The sequence below is a fragment of the Ovis aries genome, chromosome 6 (assembly GCF_016772045.2).
Source record: "Ovis aries strain OAR_USU_Benz2616 breed Rambouillet chromosome 6, ARS-UI_Ramb_v3.0, whole genome shotgun sequence".
In the NCBI taxonomy this organism is placed as follows: Eukaryota; Metazoa; Chordata; class Mammalia; order Artiodactyla; family Bovidae; genus Ovis; species Ovis aries.
Genome location: NC_056059.1, coordinates 59402346 through 59414093, shown reverse-complemented (window position 1 = coordinate 59414093; position 11748 = coordinate 59402346). Strand labels below are relative to the sequence as shown.

The following is an 11748-nucleotide window of genomic DNA, read 5'->3' as shown; positions in this document are numbered from 1 at the left end:
TTTCTCTTATTAAATGAGTGAATGAGAACTGCTGCGTCCCCAAAGTTTTAAAAGTACCTTTATAAAGTTGTGGTTTGTTGAATATGAATAAATGAAGACTTAGCATCCTCTGATACATACCTTATCTATACTGTGCTATCTTGCACAGGCCTCCTAGTCAGATTGACCTTGTTTTTTCTGTACATTCCCATTCTCCTTGATGAAGAAAGAACATTTTGTTGTCATTCTTTCTAGCCTACTCTCATCTCTTCCTTTTGAATAGTATGCCCTCTGAAAGAATATATTTTAAGCTTTTTGTTATCCTGTAAAAATGTTTTTTAATAAGATTTTCGAGTGTGGTTTTTATTTTATTTTTCTCTTGTAAATAGCTAATTCTGGATGGGCCTATCAACTTGGGAAGAAATGCACAACACAAGAGCCATGAGTTGAGTTTATTCCATGTCTTACTGACATGGAATAGCACGGGAGATAGGCTCTCAGCTAGCTCTGAGGAACCATTCCAAAGGTAATGGAGGAGTGGTATCTCTATGTGCAGTCAGTTGAAAGGTTACTGAAGTTGCCTGGATCAGATATCTCAATTTTAGTGCTTTCCTGTGCATGGGAAGATGCAACAATCTGAGGTCATTGGAATTCTTCCTTAGATAGGCCTCTCGACTGTCTGTGCTGCTGTGCTGTGCTTGGTCGCTCAGTCCTGCCCCACTCTTTGCTCCCCCATGGACTGTAGCTTGCCAGGCTCCTCTGTCCATGGGGATTCTCCAGGCAAGAATACTGGAGTGGGTTGCCATACCCTTCTCCAGGGAATCTTCCCAACCCAAGGATCAAACCCAGGTCTCCTGCATTGCAGGCAGGTTCTTTACTGTCTGAGCCACTGGGGAAGTCAAGAATACTGGAGCTGAAGGGATAGGGTAGCCTAGCCCTTCTCCTGGGGATGTTCCCAACCCAGGAGTCAAACCTGGGTCTTCTGAATTGCTGGAGGGTTCTTTACCAGCTGAGCTACCAGGAAGGCCCACCTAGGGGTCCATAAATCCAAAACACAGAATGTGTTGCCCTAAATTCTTTCATTGTGTACTTACAGATCAGCAGCTATTGTGACTAATGATTTGATCCTTAAAGAACTGGAATGGCAGGCAACATTCTTTGTTTACACACAGTATAGGGTCACCCTGTTGGATCAAATAGGGAGTAGTAGGAATTTGTAACTGTAATTGCTTGGCTATTAATGTGAATTTCAAAAATTTGTCATACTAGAACTCAGGAAGTTTTAACTCCTAAGCACAGAGGATTGTGGTATTTAAGGAATATAATGGATTTATTTCAATATTTACATTTTAATATGACTTTAATCTCCGAGGCGGCATTTTAGCCTAGTTTTTACCAGAGGACGATTGACTGATCTGAACTTGAAACTGCATCCTTTCTCCTTGCCCACTTCCCATCAGAGAGTCAGACTTGCAAATACAGTTTAAGAGAAAAGTATGTTAACTCGAAAGAAGTATTAGAAAGTTAATTGATGGTTATCTAATTTCTGTAGTGCTCTAAAGTTGTCTTTATACAGTATAACCTTCATGATTGGTCGTATCCAACAGATGTGCAATGAGTCTTGGTCAGGAATTTACATTACGACTTCCTGTCCAAGGTCTCTCTCATACTGGATGGAAATGTGATCATGGTCAAATTGCTCGCTTATCTGAACTTATTTTCCTCATTTTAAAAGAGGAATAATTTTCTTGCTTAACTTGTTGGAAGGGCTGTTGTTAAGATATGAAAGTAGCTAGAAAGCTGCAGGCATAACTATTTTAGATATGACTGTTTGAGATCCATTTCTGATAAAAGAATAAAGCAAATGAGTATGTTGCAAAAACATATTGTATCTGTGGGAATTTGAACACGTTATTACATTAAGATGTTGAGTCATCTGATGAAAGTAATCTGAACTTCTAATTATACATGTTAGTGTATGATATAATATTACTGAAATTGAGAGGCAAATATTTTGTTCTCCCTGTTTAATATGAAAGGTAGCCAGAGTTTTGGGATAGCTCTCCTTAATTGGTTGATCAGTTTTCTAATTGGCTACTAGGCAAAAGCGGATTCAGAAAGGGGTTTGTAGAAAAATTATTTTTAGAATTGAGTAATTATTCCTGTAATTGGGAATAAGGTTAAAAATAGAGAGTAAATGCAAAGGCAATTTTCCTGAATGTCTGGGGGGCCAGTTTCAGCTGTTTCTGGTGTGCTTTACTCTTTTGGTTTTTATAACTTTGGAGTGTTAATAGCATTGATTTTTTTTTAGGTAAAAATGTATAAAATACTTCTGAGTTCCTCATTTCATTGACAGCATCTCTATTTTCTGTATTATAAAAACAAATTGCATGCATTCTAAATTGTTACTTTGTATTTTGCCCTTGCTGTGGGTTTTTATTTTTAACTTTTAAGTGGGAAGAATTTTGACATTGTCTTGATCACTGTAAAGATAGGACTAATTGAAAAAGTGATTTTATCATAAGTCACCTTCTTAAAATTACAGTAGAAAGATAGTTTTCATCCTCTGACCTTGAATTAGGCTTGGTTATACCTGCTTTCTCAAGCAGAGCCCTCTGTTTGCATGGGGAGAAATCAGAAGAATTATCATTTGTCTATAAAAATGTATTTCTAAAAAACTGAGTTATGCTTGAAATTTTTAGTACTAACAGGTCATGAATCTGTATGTATCCATCAACTGGCTTCAGCAGTTATTGAACTTAGGACTTTTATTTCACCCACACCTCCCCTTTTGCAGGGTTATTTTCACCTGGATCCTAGGCATAAAAATCTCTATAACTGGAAATACATAGTGAGATCTCTCAGAGATAAAGACTCTTTCGGATGTGACAATTGACATTATAGTTATGTTAAAAAATTTAATGCAGGGCAATTTCCTAAATGACATTTAATCCAGTCAGCGTTCAAAGTTCCTTTTTGTTTGTATCATAATTGTCCTTTTGTTAGGTTTGTTTGCTTCCGGATTCAAACAAGGTCTATATACAGCATTTGATTGATGGCTCTAAAATTTCTTAAACTGTAACCATATCCTGCCATCTCTTGAAGTTTTGTTTACTTTTTACTATTTATTTATTGAAAAATTGGAGTTAGTTTTCCTTAGTTTTGCTGCATTCAGCATTTTTCCTGATTTATAATAAAAGTTAATATATAATTATTATTTGATAGGGACTCCACATTATTTGATAAGGACTTCCCTGGTGGTCCAGTGGTTAAGATTCTGACTTCCAATTCCGAAAGTACTACTAGTTTGATCCTGGTCAGGGAACTCAGATCCCGCATGCCTTGCAGTTTGGCAAAAAAAAAAAAAAATCTATGCTATTGAAAGATAAAATATACAAAATGAAAAGTAAAATCTTGTCACTCAGAGATTCCCAATGTTAGTTTTCTTATGTTTTCTTTCAACTTTTTCAAGTGTGTTTTTTTGTGCTTCTAAAATATGTGTATGTACTTTGCTTATTTTTATATCCTTTTTAATATATTTTAATATTACATTGTGTTTATTTCCCCATGTCATTATGAAAGAAAATGAAGCATTTGGCTGCATAATACTTCACAGTATGTATCTTAATTTAAGCATTTCCTTTTAGCCAGACATTTGTTTGCTGGTTAGTTGCTAAGTCACATCCAACTCTTTGCAGCCCCATGGACTGCATCCCACCAGGCTCCTCTGTCCATGGGATTTCCCAGGCAAGAATACTGGAGTGGGTAGCCATTTCCTTCTCCAGGGGATCTTCTCAGCCTAGGCACTGAACCCGTGTCTCCTGCATCTCCTCCATTGGCAGGCAGATTCTTTACCACTGAGTCACCAGCCAGACATTTAGACTGTTTCCAGTTTTTCACTGTGATAAAGCTGTGATAACCGTCTTAGTACATAGGTCTTTGTATTTCAGATTTTTTAAAAAATTATAGAACCTTAGAAGTGGAATTATTCAAAGGGGATGAACATTTTTTAATTTCTGAATTCATATTGCCATAAAAATTACATTTTGTAATCTCCAGTGCAGTTCCCACTTTAAGAATCTGTTTGCATATGTTCCATGTTATTAAGAAATCTTTGCTTATCATATTAGTTAGTGGAGTGTGATTTTTTTCCCCTATTCTTTGGCTGTTGTTGGGGCTTCCCTGGTGGCTCAGACGGTAAAGCGTCTGCCAGTAATGTGGGAGACCCAGGTTTGATCCCTGGGTTGGGAAGATCCCCTGGAGAAGGAAATGGCAATCCACTCCAGTATTCCTGCCTGGAGAATTCCGTGGATTGAGGAGCCTGGTAGGCTACAGTCCACGGGCTCGCAAAGAGTCGGACACGACTGAGCGACTTCACTTCACTTCACTTGGCTGTTGTAATTGTATTTGAGATTTTTTTAATGCATATATTATGTTGTAAGTTTGTTGATATTTTTCATTGTTCTGCCATTAAAGATCAAATACTCACTTAAACTTGTCTTCTAGAATCACTTAGGGTTTTTTTTTTCCTTAATTGCTAGAAGGCATTCCTAGCATGTACTTTGTACATTCGTAGCATTTATTAAACTGTTGATCCCCTCCTCATTTATTTGTAATTCAAGTTTTGATATGTAAATACACTTTGTGGTTGGTATGTTCAGAAAATTCTAGGAAAAGGAATTGTTTTCCTGTTTACTGAGTTTTAATATTATCTCTCATCTCTCTCCTCCCTCCACCCTCTTTTTTCTGCTTCCCACCTATGAAATGTATCCAGATGTCTTTGATTCTGAATGAGTCTTGGGAAAACACCTTAAAAAAACCTAGTCTAGTCCTCATCTGTTTTCCTTTATTTTCCTTGTTATATTTTTAAAATGAATTCCCATTTGCTTTTATTTTAAACTGATTTACCAGATGTTACCAATACATTATACCAACATTAGTAGTTAATGATGAATACTCTGTTGTTAGAGCATTTTGATCCTCTTTAACGGTTAATACTTCCACCAGAGGCTTAGTAGAGGAAGGGAAAGGTAAAACATTGAAAACTGGCTACGCCCTGAGCCAGAGGGTATATATAGTCTTATGTATTTTCCAATCCAGAGACAAGTTTTCATGTATCTTAATCCAGAAACAAGTTTTTATAGTCTTTAGTATACTACAAAGAGTGATTACCTCAGATTTAAGGCAAAGGCTGACTTTAGAAATATCCATTGTATGGTCTGTTTATATACTTGGTTATTTCTCACTGATAATGGGATTTGGTTTATTTTGTAACACATATACTTACAGAGTTTAGAATACCATTTTTATGTATTAATGCTTGCTAACAAATTCAGTGATGATGGAAGGTCAGACAGTGCTTAAGATAACTTAGCATGTTCAGTTCAAGAGAAAGGTTGAGGTGTAATTATTTGTCTCTAGAGCAGATGTTTCTGGTATGGGAAGAACAGGATGCTCACAGTAAAGTTATTCTTTTGAAAAGTTAATATTTTTTGAATCACTCAGAAGAGACAAAGGCAGTATATAGTGACAAGTTTTCTTACTACTTCTGTCACTTAGACACTTGGGCCCCCTCTTCCAGAGGGAACCAGTTACATCATTTTTGAATACTAAATTCTTATGGTTTTAAATGATTGGCGAGTATCCATAGAAGAAATTTTATCTTTAAGTTATTAATGCAAGGAAGTTTGGGATCAACCTTTAGTATTTATTTTGGATAGAATCTTTTGTTTACATGTTTGTGTGCATATGGGTATTTTTATTTATTTTTTTTGTGTGATTCAATTTTAAAAGTAACATAGAAAATTAGGAAAACAAGAAAAAACATCTGATAACCTTAACAGAACTGGTATAGTCATTTTAATGTAGAATACTTCTCCCCTAGATTTAAATTCTGGCCACATAGTACTTCTACATACTTTTGCCCCCTTAACCACAAGAATTTCATATTGAGCATACTGGGTTTCTGACTCATTTCTTATAAGGGATATGAATTTCTTAGTAATATTGCTCTTGGAAGCAGGAGCAGGGAACTAACCTTTATTGAAGAAGAGAGGAAATGAGAGATTGGCGAGAGTAGGGAGGTTAAATAAGGGTACATATTTTTATAATTCAATCTTGAGAAAAATAAAGGAAAAGTCAAGTTTTGGTATTTTGAGGTTCTTAGAACTGATTGCTCTTTTTTTTTTCTTCTTTTGTTTTAATTTTTTTAAGAGAGGATCGAATCCAAGATTGAATCCAAGGATAAGCTGACATTTTGTTGTTTAAAATGTTTGCATGGAAGGACAGAAATGCCTTGGGTAGCCATTGCCTTCTCCAGGGCATCTTCCCCACCCAGGGATCCAACCCAGGTCTCCTACATTGTAGGCAGTTTCTTTACCATCTTAGCTACCAAGGAAGCCTAATACACAGTACCTGCCTCAAAGCAATATTAATTTATAAACTTCTTGGTAGAATTTCAAAGAGGACGATCCCAAAATGATTCTGGAGGACGATAAATGTTGGTGGAATTAATAGTACATTACCCAGGACTTTCTTGATGGTTCAGTAGTTAAGACTCCATGCTTCCACTGTAAGGGATGCCAGTTGGATCCCTGGTTGAGGAACTGAGAGCCCACAGGTTGTGTGACACAGCCAATAAATAAATAAATAGAAATATAAAGAAAATATTATATTACTAATTTAAGATAAGTAAAATCAGTAATAGTCTATTTCTTTTTATCATTTATAAGGACTTTCCTAGGATCGCCTGGAAGTAATATTAGTCTGTCTCCTCTATTTTGTAGGTTTACCTTGATCTTGTGGTTAGGAGAGTGTTTGATAGGTTTTTCTACTGTAAAGTTACCTTCTTCTGATTTCTATCCTTTAGAAGGGAGTCAGGAAATCTAGTCCATGTTTAAGGCTGGGGTAGGGTTAAGCTTCACCTCCCAGAGGATGATTAATACTACTTGGAATTTTATAAGGAAGATTTGTCCCTTTCCCTCCTACTTTCCTCTCCCTTTGTGGGAGTATTTTAAAGCAAACCATAGATAACACACATGTCATTGATAAGAGAATTTTTATAGTTCTTGATACATATTGCTAAATTAAACTCCAGAAGGATTATGGCCATTAACTGGAGGACTAGCAATGTATGACTAAACTTCTATGGTACTTTCTTGGTGTTTTTTTAGGTGAAAGTTTATGTTTTAATTTGCATTTATTTGATTAGTTAGGGTGACCTTTTAAAATGTTTGTTAATTAGCTGTAGCACCTCTTTTGGGAATTATCTTTTCCCTTGGTCTTTACTTATTTTAAAGGTCTTTTAGAGACTCTGTTAGCTATTTTAACTCCTTTTTCTCTTAGAGACTTAAGATATTTATTTACATTTTGCTTACTGGCCCTTCATTTTTAATCATCTTCAGGGTTTTGTCTTTTATTCATATCTTATGATCACATCATTCTTAGTCCTGTTGTATTCTTTTAAAATTTTTTCCTCCTCTTGCATTTACCTGTATATATTATAAGGAAATTTGGCAGCCATTGGTAAAGCAAGAAGTAAACAAGTGAGGCCATTTTAGGTAAAAGTCATCTAATGGTAATTCCATTCCAAATTAATGTGAGAACTCTTTGTGGGTTAGTCTAGCATATGAATTACTTGCTTTAAAAATTCATGACTGGTTCTCCTAAACGTTTTGTATTAAAAGTACTTTTATGTTATACTTTATAAATATTTACTGGTTTGGAGTGTATTATAGAGAAGGCAGTGGCAACCCACTCCAGTACTCTTGCCTGGAAAAATCCCATGGACAGAGGAGCCTGGTAGGCTGCAGTCCATGGGGTCGCTAAGAGTTGGACATGACTGAGCAGCTTCACTTTCCCTTTTCACTTTCATGCATTGGAGAAGAAAATGGCAACCCACTCCAGTGTTCTTGCCTGGAGAATCCCAGGGATGGGGGAGTCTGGTGGGCTGCCGTCTGTGGGATTGCAGAGTTGGACATGACTGCCGCGATTTAGCAGCAGCAGCAGCAGCAGCAGTAGCACTGTGTTACAAAAGTATGAGATTAACTTTTATAATCTTGAAACCTATGTTGACATTTTAATATGTTTTGGGAATTTTTGTTACCCCTAGGTATTGTAAAATACCTTATTTTAAAAAAAAGTATAATTTCTTAAAAAAGAAACCTAGGTGATAATAGCTTCTTGCAAAGATATATTCAAACCAAATAGTTTCTTCTGTAAGAGAAACCAAGATGAACTGTCACACATGTGCAAATATATAAAGGCCTTCCCACCTAAATTTTTAGGCTTGGAAGACATTTTATTTTATTTTTTTTTTTACTTCCTTTTAGTCCTTAACAATTATGACAATAACAAATAGTTCCAAAGTAAAAGAGCTGAAGTAAAATTGTCAAAAGAAAGTCAAGAGTTTATGGTTACCCTTCAGTTCTTTCAGCTTGTTCCTGCAAGAAGATAGTGTGTTAGTCACAGCATTAAAGAAAATGAGAGTACTCTCCTAATAATGTTTCACATTGTCATTGGATGTTATTTTTAATTGCTCTTGGGATTTTAGATCTATTTTCCTATGGTTGTTTACAGTTCTGTCAACTCTTTAGCTAACAGTCTAATAAATAAATATTTAAATGGAAATAGACCCTTACAAATCTGGCTTTGTTGCCACCTAGAAGAAAAGGAAGCAAATAACCTATAACACATTCTTAATCTTACTGTGATATAATGGATTAATACTCAATAATATAAAGAGCTCCTAAAATCAACTAGACAAAAAGAGTTTGAAAAAGAAGAAATAACTTGAAAAGATGTACAGCCTCATTACATGGGTAATAAAAGCAATAAGACACATTTTGGGGTCTGACATTTTGGCAAAAAGTTTTTTTTTTGTATATCTAAGTATTGTTATACTATTAGTGATGGTAACATTGTATGAATTGCTAACTACTATGCTGTGCAATTAGTAATATGTACTATGTCCTTTTGATTGAGTTGAAATTGGTAAAGGCTTTTTGTGAATGCCTTTAGACCTAGAGATTTCTTAAAAAAAAAAAAAACTTAGTCCTACAAAATATGGGCACAGAGATGTTTGTTGCAACATTATAGTAACAAATGTTGGAAAGGCCCTAAATTATCTTTACTAAAGATATGCTGAAATTGTATGTTCATGTTTTGGAGTATTATGTAACCATTAAAAAGAATGAAGTAGAGCTTTATATATTGAAAGGTCTTCAAGACTTATGTTACCGAAAAGCAAGCTGCAGAACATGTATAATATGATCTCCTAAAACCTACCAAAATGATGTATGTGTATATATATTTAAAAGGATATAAATACATATAAAAAGACCTGAAAGTAGTTACACTTGACTGTTAACTATGGTACATCTGGGGAAAGGGAGGAGAATTGGGGAGCGAGAAATGGGAAGGTTGACATTTGCCATTTTACTCTGTGTGCTTCCAGGGATACCACTGATACTAAATACGTAACACTGATAATGTTGCTGTTTTACAAATATTTGCTACTAAGAGTGTTTGGCCTAAGCAGGAACCAGTTTTTAAAAGTTTTATTTCCTAAAGAATCAATCCTGTATGTAAGCATGCAATTCCATGGCATAATTCTAGCAATCGCAGTAATAGAAAAGTAGTGTCTACTTTTTTCATCTTTTCCAAAGTTAAAAACAGGCAATTGAATTTGACTCCCCAAAGATGAACTAAGGTAAATTAAACCGACCTAGCGTGAGCTAGAATGTTTAAGGTTCTAACCGCAGATGGTAAATTGGTAGCACTGGAAAATTCCTTCAGCACATACAGAAACAGGATGACTCAACCGACTTAACTACAGCTGAAGTCTACCAGGGAAGGTTTATTAGTTGTACTTGGTGGAGGAAATGACCCGGATCTGAGGAATATGGGAAATTGTGTTTGCCCTCCCAGCATAGTGAGTGGATTATTTTACTGCTTTCCTGTGCTGAGAGTTGTTGAAGAGTGGATGGTTTGAGAGCTTTAGATATGTTTATCCTTTATGCTGCATTCAAAAGTCATCTGTAAACTGTTGCTTACTTTACACCCAGAGTCATAAAATCACAAATATTCATTATAGTGGGAAAATACTGACGTGATATATAAGTTAAATGCTTATTATGGCAAATCCTAAAATAGAAGAAAGTAGAAATGTATAAAAGCTCTCTATCACTCAACTTCAGTAATTATCAATTCACGGCCACTTTTGTTTCTTCTGTGCCGTATTTACTTCTCTCCTCTCCTAGATTATTTTGAACTTCTTCAGTGCACTGTTCTTATTTTTTATGACTTTGGCCTTTTGTGACCAACTGGAGTAAAACTGGTTGTCTTCAAGGGTCAAACCCATAACTTTGATATTATTCAGCATTGTTCTCACATTAAGGATGTGTATTGAGGAGGCAAATAACTCCTCTGAAACATGAAAAACAAAAGCATTGTTTTAAGTTACTTTCTATGAAAGGGCTCTTCTAGGCCGATTTACCAGAATTCTGATTCAGTAGCCCAGTTTTGTCTTGCCCAGGGTAGAGCAGCTTCTTAATGTCTTTGGCCACCAAGGGGTTTAAATATGGGTGGAATAGGGTACAGTTTTTGCTCTAGTACTCAGCTGCTGATATGCATTGTTGCTTGTTCTGAGGTCCTAGCCAAAACATAACTGTTCCCATTCTATTTTCTTTTTTTTTAAAGTAATTTTAAAGCGGAAACTCTTAACTGAAAATAGTACATAAAACAGCTCAAGTTTACATATAGAAATTTCCACAGAAGCATTGTACTATTGAGGAATGTCCTATTTGTAAATGCATTTTCTTATTTTACTGGCGGCTAATTAAGACCAGCTGATACTTTTAAATTCTAGTTGATTTACATGTTCCTGGCATATATAGATACAGAGAAAATAAACATTGTCCAAAATTTAAAAAATACTTGTTCATTGCTATGACTTAAGCAAAGAGGGAGGTGTTCAGAGACAGAGTGATGATTAAAATAGGCTCCTGTCCCCAAGCTGTGTCTTTGTCTGGAGGGGTGGGTAGTGGTGGAGTCTAATTTTGTAAGTCAGATGAATTAAAGAGACCTAAAAATAGCTGTTTTATAATTTTGATAGGTGCTAAAAAACAAGTCTCCTTTCGTTTTATAAAAGTCAGTTTGCTGGTACTTTCTTAGAGTATTTCTGTGTTAAGGGACTATAGAACTGGATAGACATCGGACTTTTAGTATTTGAACTTTATTTTAAAAAAACTTATGATTATATCTTTTAATTTCAACCAACATTGTATTGGCCTGGCAAGGCGCTGAGAGGGCAGGAGGAAGGACCCGTATTTGTGAATATTGCGTATGTCCACACCCAGCACAATCCGAGCCCTTTAACAGTTGAGGAGCAGACTTCCAAGGGTGAACTTTATGTACACAAAGGGGTAAATTATGTTTATTTTCAGGGTTTTCTCTACATCGAAAGCTTATCAATTAAAAGAACATATGGACACAGAGTGGCCTCAGACAAAACTGAAGTAGTCAGAGTTTGTATTTGATTTTTGAGAGTGAGACTGTTCAGCTTAGGTTGCCTTGAACTCTGCTTCCCCTCCCCGAACCCACTTCCCTTAGCTCAGGCAAGAAGATACTAGATGGGAAATAGGTTTTCCCTGACTGTTATGTGACTTGATTTCACCTCAGTGTATCTTGGATGTTTCCCCAAATCATCACATAGAAAATTGACTCATTCTTAAAGATAACCCTGTATGTGAGAGAACAAAAGAGACACAG

At 35.7% G+C, this 11748-nt stretch overlaps 1 protein-coding gene across 2 annotated transcripts in view; it reads left to right on the top strand.

Moving 5' to 3' along the window:
• The window catches only part of SMIM14 (small integral membrane protein 14), a 62599-nt gene that overhangs the window by 12054 nt on the left and 38797 nt on the right, over nt 1-11748 (top strand). The gene's annotated exons all lie outside the window — the stretch shown is intronic.